Here is an 11,889-nt window from a genome sequence, read left to right on the forward strand (position 1 = left end):
GGATCCCGGGGAAATCACGAAGAACACGGGGAAGAACGGAGGGAAAACACAAGAGGAAATCACTAAACCGACACGAATAAGTCACACATGGGCTAGATCCTCGAGTACATAGGTAGAGACACATGAATCCATGCACAACTAAGGACGATAAAAAGTAACCAGTTCTTCTCCGTGAAGAGGTCTTGAATCCACAAGGGCATCTTCACATAAAGGGGGCTTGAATCCTCTTGGGGGATCTTCTCCGGTGGAGGCTCGAATCTCAGAGGAGAAGGTAACCAAGTGGATGAGCAAAGCTCTCTCACAAAAATGAGCTAAACATTTGCTAACCCTAGAAAAGAGGTGGGAGAGGTCCATTTATAGTCTAAGTGCAAATGGGGGCGAAAGTAGGGGTACATAGGCCTCGGGCCCGAATCTGGACGCAGCCAGGTACCGGACGTCCGCTGGTGGCCGGTCGTCCAGTGTCTCAGGAGCGGCCGGTCCTTCGGTGTCCTCCGGACGTCCGCTGGTTCTGCTCTGTGATGGGGGTGCGAGACGTCCGGAAACATCGGACTTCCGTTGATGTCAGCTCGGATAGAGGTGCGCCGGTCGTCCGGTCCGGACCGGACGTCTGCTCGTTTGCTTCGGGTGCAGGGGCACCGGTCTGGACCGGACGTCCGCTTGCTGGGGTTCGGCTGATGCTTCTGGCGCCGGACGTCCAGTCCCGGCCAGTCGTCTGGTGGCTGGGACTTTTCCTTCAGCCCTCCTTCTTCTCCGTCTTCTCGTCCATCTTCCTCTTCTTCGTGTCCTTGTTCCTTATCTTCTTCATGGTACTTGAGTATGCACAAAGTGTCCATATGAGGTAGTAGCCATGCTTCATGTGCATCGAAGTGGAATTGTGAGAGGAGAGATGTCACCTCGGTTTCAAGAGCTCTTGCACGTGATCGAGTCATGGGTCCACTAGGCACTTGATGAGATGATGGTAGGTCCATGGGGATGACCTTGGGATGCTCCGCATCAGCTATGTTTAGGGTTAGCAAAGTATGAGATGAGATATTTGTGAGCTTTGCTATTTCTACCTTCCCACTTGTGGAATCAAGGCCCCTTTGGTAAGAATCCTAGTGGATTTCAAGACCTCCTCTAGGAGAAGACTATCTTCAAGACCTCATCTCCTAGGAGTTGGAAGAAGTTTGCCATTGTATCTTTCCTTTGATTGTGTTTGTGACTTGTGGATCTTGTATTGCTATTCTAGTGGATGTGTAATTGGGGAATTGTTTGAGTGATTTCCTCTTTGTGTTCTTGAGAGTTTGCCCTTTTCCCCCTCCAAGTGTGAAAAAATCCCCCTCTAGGATTTCATCCTATATCAGTGCGTCCATGCGGATGATCTTGGGATGCATCACCTCCTCCAAGGGCCACGAAATCCCCCCCCCTCTTCCTCCATATATACAGCCCTTAGGGCGTCGTTTAGACTTTGGATTTTGTTTAGATTAAAAGTTCGCCATAGCTGCAACTTCGCGTACTTCGTTTGTGTCCAACGACCAGACCAAGACGTCACAGAACCCCACCTTGATCAATAAATCTTTCATCTTATATTCGCAATATCCAGATTGCAATCTTAGTTTCTTGCTTGTTCTTTGTCTGCTCGCAGGAAACAGACCCTCGTGGTCAGGTTGATCGTGCTCCGACGTGGTCAATAACCCCTCGGAAGTTGGTTTAGCGATTGCTAAGGCGTGATGTCTCACACGTTCGTAGTCGGATCATCAAGGTCGACTCCCACAGAAATGATAGCCACCATCTCATCGAAACTTTGGGATACCTTAGCCTCTATCAACTTTGGATCTTATATCTCACCTTTGTGTTCATCGATCTAGCGCATGTGTGATCTATTGTTGTTGATTGAGTGATTCTCTCATGTTTCCTCTTGTGTTTTCCCTCGTTTTCCCCCCGTGTTCTTCGCGTTCTTGGACTGGATCCGCTCCTTTCGTGAAAGATCGGGCCGTTAGGGTTCTACCCTACATCAGATGGGTCTACATGTATAGCGCGAGCGAGACATGTGTATGTGTGAACCAGGGAGATATAAAGTTTGAGAGAGATTGAGGAGCCCCGATAAGGCTGAGTGGTGCGTCAGATAGCTGAGAGGGGGAAAGAGATATTCCATCCGCTCGATAATGCAGTGCATGTTAATTTTTTAGAAGTCAAACTTTGGAAACTTTGATCAGGTTTACGCAAATGTTACTTATATCTACAATACCAAAGATACATCATACGAAACTACATCTCATCGTGAATCTAATGGTATATGTTCGCCGTTCTAGATGTAATTGTTTTTCTCCACGTATATGGTCAAACATTGTGATGTTTGACTTTTCAGTAAATCAATATGTTGTGGACCGAGAAGAGTGCGTAAGTCGAGAGAGATCAAGTGCGTGTGAAGGAGAATAAGTATGCAAAAAGAGTATGTGTGTGAAAGACAAAGTGACAACAAATGATAAATTAGAGAGAGTGTGTGTTTTCGTTTCTTAAGCGAACATCTCACGCTTGCATCTCCGAGATGGATAAGCGAGGCGAGGAGATACACGAAGATAGCTAGTGTGTGATTGTTTGCAATAGAGAGAGACACCCTTATAGCACATGTCCAATAGAGGTCTGGGCAACAAGGAACAACGGTCGAGAGGGACACATGGAGAACATGGACCCATGGGGAGGGCGAGAGGGTGTGTTTGTGATAGAGAGATCCCCTCGAGATCGCGAGGGGAATATATGGGTGGGAGATCGAGGGAGGTGCGTGCGTGATAGAAAGATTAGCTAGTCATATACATATAGGGGGACTGCGTGTACCTACAAATGAGTGAGAGACCATCATACTTGGCTAGCTAGGCATGAGATTGTGTGTGTGTGTGTGTGCGTGTGAGATGGAGATTGAATGAGGGAGAGAGATAGAGTTTTAGATGGGCCTATCGAGTGCGAGTGAGATATGCATGTGTATGTGTTACCTAGGTAGATGGAGAGTTTGAGAGAGAGGGGGGAGAGCTCCGAGACGACAGAGTGGTGCGTGAGAGAGTTACGGGCAATGAGCCAAGGAATTTGTGTGCGTACGATGAGTGCACCCAAGATATCTAGCTTGGACTAGAGAATCATACATAGTGTGCGAGAGAGACCTATAGATGGAGTATATATGCATGCGAACTAGAAAGACCCCCCCTCACAGACACAATGAGAGAGAGAGAGAGAGATGGAGAGAAAGCGAGAGGGACCAACAAGGTTTCTGTGTTGGATGTGTGCAACAGAATTGAAGATTGTCGACGAGAGAGAGAGAGAGAGAGAGAGAGAGAGAGAGAGAGCATGAGTCCGGTAGAGGGGGAGGTCGCGTTTTATGCATCAAAGACTGATATAAACCATGTTTCGATATAAACTTGCATTCAAATACTTAAATTGGAGAATATGTTGTCTGCAATCCACACATGAACGGATATATGCGTATATCAAACAAGTTCATTAATTTGACTTTCAATATGTTCATGGAGTACTATAATACTGTACAACATGCTACTTGATTGAGGTGTTCAATTTTGGATTTAGTTCACTATTTTGATGTGGTGAACGAGCTATTTCACTGAATCCAGATATTTCATTTTGGGTTTGATTCCTATTTTTGAGTGGGTCAACTATTTGTCATGTAGTAAATCGCTAGCAACGAGCATGTAAAAACACATTACTCCCGAGCATCATCTCTCCATCTAAAAAAGAAGTGGCATGCTAATATTTCAAAATTTGATTCGAATCTACTTGGTAAGGTAGACGTGGATGCTCGTTCTCCCAAATTTTGAACGAACCGTTAAACATCCTGTGCTCGGTGGAATTCGCTCGAGCAAATAAATGGGAGACGCGAAATTACCGTCCTATGTGGGACACGCATCAATTGGCCCATTGTACATCGAGGGTAGGTGCATAACTTCATCCAAGTGCGCCTTCTCCTCGGCCGAAATGACATGTGCCGAATAATTCATAAACCATGGTCGGCAAAACACGCTCTGCTCGCCCGAAATCGCTCCCGCCCACTATTTGGGAAGAAGCAAAGTTACTGTACTATCCCCGACCCTCAGTACACAGACCCAAGGCGAGAAGCCTAAAGGCAGGGGTTGAACTATAAATCCCCCTCACATTTCAGACAAATGCGTCCGTAAAACATGGTTCCACTCCCCTCCCAATCCCCCCCCCATTCTTACCGCATGGGCGCCAAATCACCTTCTCCCTGGAAGCTCCCTTCTCCCGAGCCGCGAAACCTCAGCCCCTCCTCCATGGCGCCCCCACCGCACCAATTTAACAGCCGCCCTCCTCCCTAATGTCGGAGACGCTGTCCATTTGCCGTCATGCACTGGGCCGTGTGCCTCTTACTCCGTGCTGCTGGAGCTACCTCGACGACGGCCGCGTGAACCGTACCGGAGCCGATTCACCCCTGCCGTTGTTCACCGCGCCGGAGCGGCTCCAACTTCGGATCTGTCTAGAGTCCAGGCGCAACTTCCCCGTAGCCGTCGACCATCGCGACATCGATGTTTCCCTGCCGCCGGTCGCCATCGCAGTCGCGCCGGCCTCACCGACTCGGCAGCTGGACCTGCCTACTTCACCATAATGCCAGATAGGTCGCACCCTCATCTCAAATCACTTTATTTAGGCGTCAGTTGTCTGAATTTTTATTCTAGGCGAATTGATTCCCAATGGGAAGCAGCACCCCTCGAGGCCGCGGAGCTCCTAGGCTGCCGGTTGGCTGGTGTCTAACATAAGGGTGTGGGGCCGCAAGTTCGCCGCGGGAGCAGCGCTTAGATGGTTATCTTAGAGTTGCGTGGGTTGAAGGTACTGCCACCGTCGGATCTGGATGACGGGGAGTCTTTGTGGATTGGCCTGGGGGCGGCGCAACCACGGCAATGCGGTGGGGCGGGGAGCGGGGTTTTGGCCGGGGCCACTGACGGCGGAGGCAGGTTGCTCTGCCGTTGGTCACTGGCTCTTCAGGGAAGAATCCTAACAGTGTCAGCTGAGAGGCACAAGACGGCCATCAAGCCATCCGGCATAGATCGAACAGTACGAAAATAAAATAAAATCGTGTGACCCCAATTTACTCTTCAGTCAACAGACGTGTGACCACTCTCGTACCTTGCTGTTGATCTCTTAGTGTATTTCTTCATATCAAAGAGATGTGTCATTCTTAACATTATGCGTTATCTGCATCTTCAGCCACACCATCTTCCGACTCACCGCAGCTGCTCCAACAAGGGAAGCATACACTAGAAGGGAGCTATAGTCCCCACTCAATAGTTCCCTGCATCGAATCCGCATGCCCGACATGGACAGTCACAACAACTGCAGGGCCATCGACAAGTCAGCACATGATGCTCACTCCTATGGATGGCGGCCAGATAGGTTGTACCCTCATCTTACTTGTGTGCAACATTTTTGGCTTTGTTATTCATCTAAGAATGGAAAATAGATTATCACATTTCACTGTATATTCATGTTGATCTCTTACAAGTCTTGTTCAGGAGTTAACGATGTTCCATAGTTCAGCTAAGATACTTGTTCTTTAGGTAACGTTGTTCCATAGTTATCATCCATCAGCCGATGCTATCCCATAGGCTGGTGATTATAGTATTATACCACTTCTAGTATTACCTATGTTGTTCTTTAATACTTTTGTGTGCCATCTAGTTAATCTCGAGTACAAACGATACATATTATGTAGCTTTCATCTGTGTTCTCCCTTTAGTTTTTGAGACCTGTTGCTGCTAGTTAACCCAGTCCTACTATTTATGTGTCTCCTACAGGCACTCATTACATAAATCTAACTACTAGTTGTCTTCCATGTATGTCAAATATAATTGCACACACTGATATATCCACAAGAACCTCACGGAGCAATATAAAGGCCAATAAACTTGATATCAATGGTACCCAATATGATGGAACATGTAAAGGTAGTTCTTCAGAAGACTTGCAGAAAGATGTTGAATCCTCTTCACCCCACAAGGTCCTTGCTCTAACTTGGCCCGTGATATGGGTACAACATGCATATAATGTCCTGGAGTGTATCTACTCTGTTGCAATGCCACGTGCTTAGCATGGTGATCATGCATGTAAATATGTCATGCCTTCCTGTTTTTCAGTACCTATTCCATTCATGATAACATGTTTTCAAATTCAAGTACTGTCATTCTACTCTATCGCATTGCCATCTGCTTAACTTGGACATCATCCTTCTGAATATCTTATGCATTGTTATTCATCAGTACGTACTTCATCTGATGAGGACATCAATACCATTGTTACACCCACAGCCCCTGTTGTTATACATACTGGACCAATTACTAGAGCTCGCACACGCCAATTGAATTATCAGGTACTTTCGTTTCTTGGTAACGATTCTAATGTTAATGAGAATATGATGCTGCCTAAATTGGGTACATTTGTTTTGCTTACAAATGAAGGGCCTAGCTTGGACAAGAAAGATGAACCTTGGAGCAAGTTCAAGCATGGAGATGATGGCATGCGCCAGGGGAACAAGAATGGAGTTACAAGTGATGATTCCAGGACTTTGAAGCCACCATAATGACTACATGAAGCCTTGGACGAAATATACAAGATTCCGCTTCATAAGTTTCATCCAGAGGCTATTCTAGGTGCTGCGTCACCTTATTATTGGGACAGGCCCATGTATTTTCGAAGTACTTAAGTACAGGCTGTTTTTAGAGTCCGTATGTATGGGGAAACAAGAGTTAGGGTTGGTTTCGGACCCCTCCACCAAGGGCCACAAAATCCCCCCTCTCTCCTCCATATATATAGCCCTTAGGGCATCGTTTAGACCTTGGGTTTTCTTTAGATTAAAAGTTCGCCATAGCTGCAATTTCGCGTACTTCGTTTGTGTCCAACGACCAGACCAAGACGTCACAGAACCCCACCTTGATCAATAAAGCTTTCATCTTATATTCGTAATATCCAGATTGCAATCTCAGTTTCTTGCTTGTTCTTCGTTTGCTCGTAGGAAACAGAGCCTCGTGGTCAGGTTGACCATGCTCCGGCGTGGTCAATAACCCCTCAGAAGTTGGTTTAGCGATTGCTAAGGCGCGACGTCTCGCACGTTCGTAGTCGGATTGTCATGGTCGACTCCCACAGAAACGATGGCCACCATCTCATCGAAACATCGGGACACCTTCGCCTTGATCAAGTGGTATCATATTTCCAGGTTGCTCAGTGTGATTTTACAGTTTTTGGTAGTTTAGATCAATTCTGTTCTTCGTACCTATAGTCCACGAAAAAGCCAAAAAATAGGGTTAGTTCACCCTATCCGAACCAATCTGAGCCTTTGCATAATCTTTTCTGTATTTGCTTTGTTGAATTTGCGGTTGCATCGTCGTGTCAAGTTGCTGGTCTTAGCGTCTAGTCCTTTAGAGTTTCGAGTTCTGTTCACAGGTTGTCACGTCGCCGCTGCCATATATCACCACCGCATCATCATCATCACTGCTACCATATACCACCAGCATACCAACTTCATCGTTGCTGCCATATTCACCACCACATATTCACCACCAATCCGAGTCCATATACGCCACCACATATCCGCCGCCATCACGCCAATCCGAGAGCACCTACAACATATATCCGCCACCAGTCCGATTTCCACCAGATTCATCGCTGCCACCAGTCCGAGATTCCACCAGATTCATCTCTGCCACCAGTCCTAGTCCGAGTCTAGTATTTGTTGCGTTGTTTTCGAGTTCCAGATCACGCGATGCTCCGAGTCGTTACAGAGTAGGACTCCCCAAATTTTGAGCCATCCGTAGAAGAAAAATAGTTCCAAACTCAAAAAAATTCTGGAAAAGTGAAAAAATTCTGGCTAGGCAATTTTTAGAGCATTTGTAGACTTTCTCGAATAAAAATTGGGGAGCAAAAAAAGAGAGGAAAAGAGGAAACAAAAAAGTGCAAAAAAAAAGTGAAAAAAATTCAGAGCGTGCTCCTCCCTTCTTTACGTGCAGTGCCGTGATTTTGTTAGTGTTCCAGGCTCGCGTCTCTAGCACGGTCTAGCCTAGGACCAGCACAGTACAGTCGTTGAGCGTTTATTCAACTTTGCATGTCTGAATTGATTATTGCTGACCCTTTTTGCTACCATATTATAAGCCTTCCCAGCTCCACATACATCTACGTCGTGCTTTTGACTCTCCCTGGTAATCGCTCTATCCATGCTTTGAGAGTTTTGACTACAACGGTTGCAGATCACCCCCTGCTGCTGGGTAAGAACTGGTAAGAATTTGAGATTTGCTTGACGGATTTGTGACATCCACCACCACCTCTTATTAGTAGTCTGTAGGATCATATTCTTGTGTGTTTCTATTGATGCTAACCATGGCAGGATCACAAGCCGACGGGACTGACTGGGAGAACATAATGAATAAGGAGTTGCACGATAAATTTCAGCAAATGATGAGTGGGCAGGTGCAAGATGTGCTAAACAGATTTGAAGAGGCCATGAAGAAGATAGATGGCATGGAGAAGACGTTCAAAACAAAGCTCGATGACAAGTTTAATGAATTGCTCGCACGTCTTCCACCACCACCACCGGCTGCCCCTAACGCACCTCTACAATAATAACAACAAAAACGTCGCTTTCCAAATCAAGTGGGACAAGCACAACGCGTTGCCATTAACCCTGGGCAAAATTGTGGTGCCGCTGTTGATGCCTCTGCCGCTCCTGCTGCTACTGCAGAGGTGGAGGACCATTATGAGGATGAGGTTGGCCAAAATCAGAACTACGTGCAACCACCAGCACCACCACCACCAGGTCGTCCTCATGCATATCATCGCAATGGTAGGGCTGCACCACAACCTGAGGTACATGACCATCTTCCTGAACTAAAATTGAATATTTCACCATTTGAGGGTAGATATATTCCTGATATATATCTTACTTGGGAGTTAGAAACTGAACAACGATTTACATGTTTACAATATCCTTAGGAGAGACGTGTTCCTGCTGCTGTTTGTGCTTTCACTAGCTTTGCATGTGTTTGGTGGTCTGAACATTGTAGATTATATCCTATTCCAGCTACTTGGGCTGCTGTGAAAACTGCTATGCATACTCGTTGGGTTCCACCATATTATCAACGTGAATTACTTCAAAAATTGCAGCGTTTACGACAAGGAATTTTTTTTGTAGAAAAATATTATCAGGAATTACAAACTAGCATGATTAGATGTGGTATTGTTGAGGAGAATGAAGCTATGCTTGCACGTTTTATGGGTGGATTAAATAGAGAGATTCAGACCATTCTAGAGTATAAGGAGTATACTAATATCACTCGTTTATTCCATCTTGCTTGTAAAGCTGAACGTGAAGTGCAGGATCGACAGGCATTGGCGCGAACTAACTTTTCTGCAGGTCAATCTTCATCATGGACACCACGTGCATCCTCTACTTCCACTCTACCAGCATCTCCATCAGGTGCCACCTCCAGCCGTGATACAAGAAAGCAGGCACAACCACCACTATCTGCCAAGAGCACACCTGCCGGACCTGCGCAAAGCTCTTCTTCTTCCATGGCATCAATAGGGCACACAAGTGATATTATTTGTCGTCGTTGTAAGGGAAGATGATATTTTCCGAGAGAATGCCAATCTCAGCGTGTGATGATTGTTACTGAGGATGGTGGGTATGAGTCCGCTAGTGACTATGATGAGGAGACTTTGGCTCTTATTACACATGAAGAACACGGAGGAGAGGATTCTGATCATGAGACGCAATACACGGCTGCTGAAGATGCTGACAGGTATGAATGTTTAGTTGCTCAACGTGTTTTGAGTGTGCAAGTTACACAAGCTGAGCAAAATCAGAGGCATAATTTGTTCCATACAAAGGGAGTTGTGAAGGAACGTTCTGTTCGTGTCATCATAGATAGAGGGAGCTGCAATAACATGGCTAGCATGGAGATGGTGGAGAAGCTATCTCTCACCACAAGACCACATCCACATCCTTACTACATCCAATGGTTCAACAACAGTGGCAAGGTTAAGGTAACATGTACTGTTCGTGTGCATTTTAGTATCTCTACATATGCTGATTATGTTGATTGTGATGTGTTACCTATGCAAGCATGTTCCTTATTACTTGGTAGACCATGGCAATTTGATAAAAATTCTGTACACCATGGTAGAAACAATCATTATACTCTTGTTCATAAGGATAAAAATAATACTTTGCTTCCTATGACTCTTGATTCCATTTTGAAAGATGATATTAATAGAGCTAATAAAGCAAAAAAGGAGAAAAATAAAAGTGAAAATCAGATTGTGGCAAAAGAATTTGTGCCACAAATGCAGCCTAATAAAAAACCATCTAGTGTTGCTTCTGAAATTAAATTGAAAAGTGCATGTGTAATTGCCACCAAATCTGATATTGATGATTTAGATTTTAGCAAATCTATTTGCTACGCTTTTGTGTGCAAAGAGGCATTATTTTCATGCGAGGACGTGCCTTCCTCTTTGCCTCCTGCTGTCACTAACATTTTGCAGGAGTTCGCTGACGTCTTTCCACAAGACGTGCCACCGGGATTACCACCTATTCGAGGGATTGAGCATCAAATTGACTTAATTCCCGGTGCATCATTACCCAATCGTGCACCATACCATACCAATCTAGAGGTGACGAAGGAGATTATGCGTCAAGTACAAGAACTACTCGACAAAGGTTATATACACGAATCCCTTAGTCCTTATGCTATTCCTATCATTTTAGTGCCGAAAAAGGATGGTACGTCACGTATGTGCGTTGATTGTAGAGGCATTAATAATATTACTATTCGTTATCGTCATCCTATTCCTAGGCTAGATGATATGCTTGATGAATTAATTGGCTCTACAATATTCTCCAAAGTTGATTTGCGTACTGGATACCATCAAATTCGTATGAAATTGGGATATGAATGGAAAACAACATTTAAAACTAAGTTTGGATTATATGAGTGGTTAGTCATGCCTTTTGGGTTAACTAATGCACCTAGTACTTTCATGAGGTTAATGAACGAAGTTTTACGTGCTTTCATCGGACGATTTGTGGTAGTTTACTTTGATGACATATTGATTTATAGCAAATCTTTGGAGGAACATTTGGAACATTTACGTGCTATTTTTATTGCTCTACGTGATGCACATTTGTTTGGTAACCTTGGAAAGTGCACCTTTTGCACCGACTGAGTATCTTTTCTTGGCTATGTTGTTACTCCACAGGGAATTGAAGTTGATAAAGCCAAGATTGAAGCTATTGGTAGTTGGCCGCAGCCCAAAACGGTCACACGAATGAGGAGTTTCCTTGGCCTCGCTGATTTCTATAGGCTATTTGTGAGAGATTTCAGCACCATTGCTGCACCTCTCAATGAGCTTACAAAGAAGGATGTGCCTTTTGTTTGGGGTACCGCACAGGAAGAAGCCTTCACGGTATTGAAAGATAAGTTGACACATGCTCCTTTACTCCAACTTCCTGATTTTAATAAGACTTTTGAGCTTGAATGTGATGCTAGTGGAATTGGATTAGGAGGTGTGTTATTACAAGATGGCAAACCTGTTGCATACTTTTCTGAAAAATTGAGTGGGCCTAGTCTGAACTATTCTACTTATGACAAAGAATTATATGCTCTTGTTTGGACCTTAGAAACATGGCAACATTATTTATGGCCCATGGAATTTGTTATACATTTTGATCATGAATCTTTGAAACACATTAAAGGTCAAGCAAAACTGAACCGTAGACATGCTAAATGGGTTGAATTCATTGAGACTTTTCCTTATGTCATTAAACACAAGAAGGGTAAAGAAAATGTTATTGCTGATGCATTGTCTTGTCGTTATACTATGCTTTCACAACTTGACTTTAAAATA

Source organism: Triticum dicoccoides, chromosome 1A (assembly GCF_002162155.2).
Source record: "Triticum dicoccoides isolate Atlit2015 ecotype Zavitan chromosome 1A, WEW_v2.0, whole genome shotgun sequence".
Lineage (NCBI taxonomy): Eukaryota > Viridiplantae > Streptophyta > Magnoliopsida > Poales > Poaceae > Triticum > Triticum dicoccoides.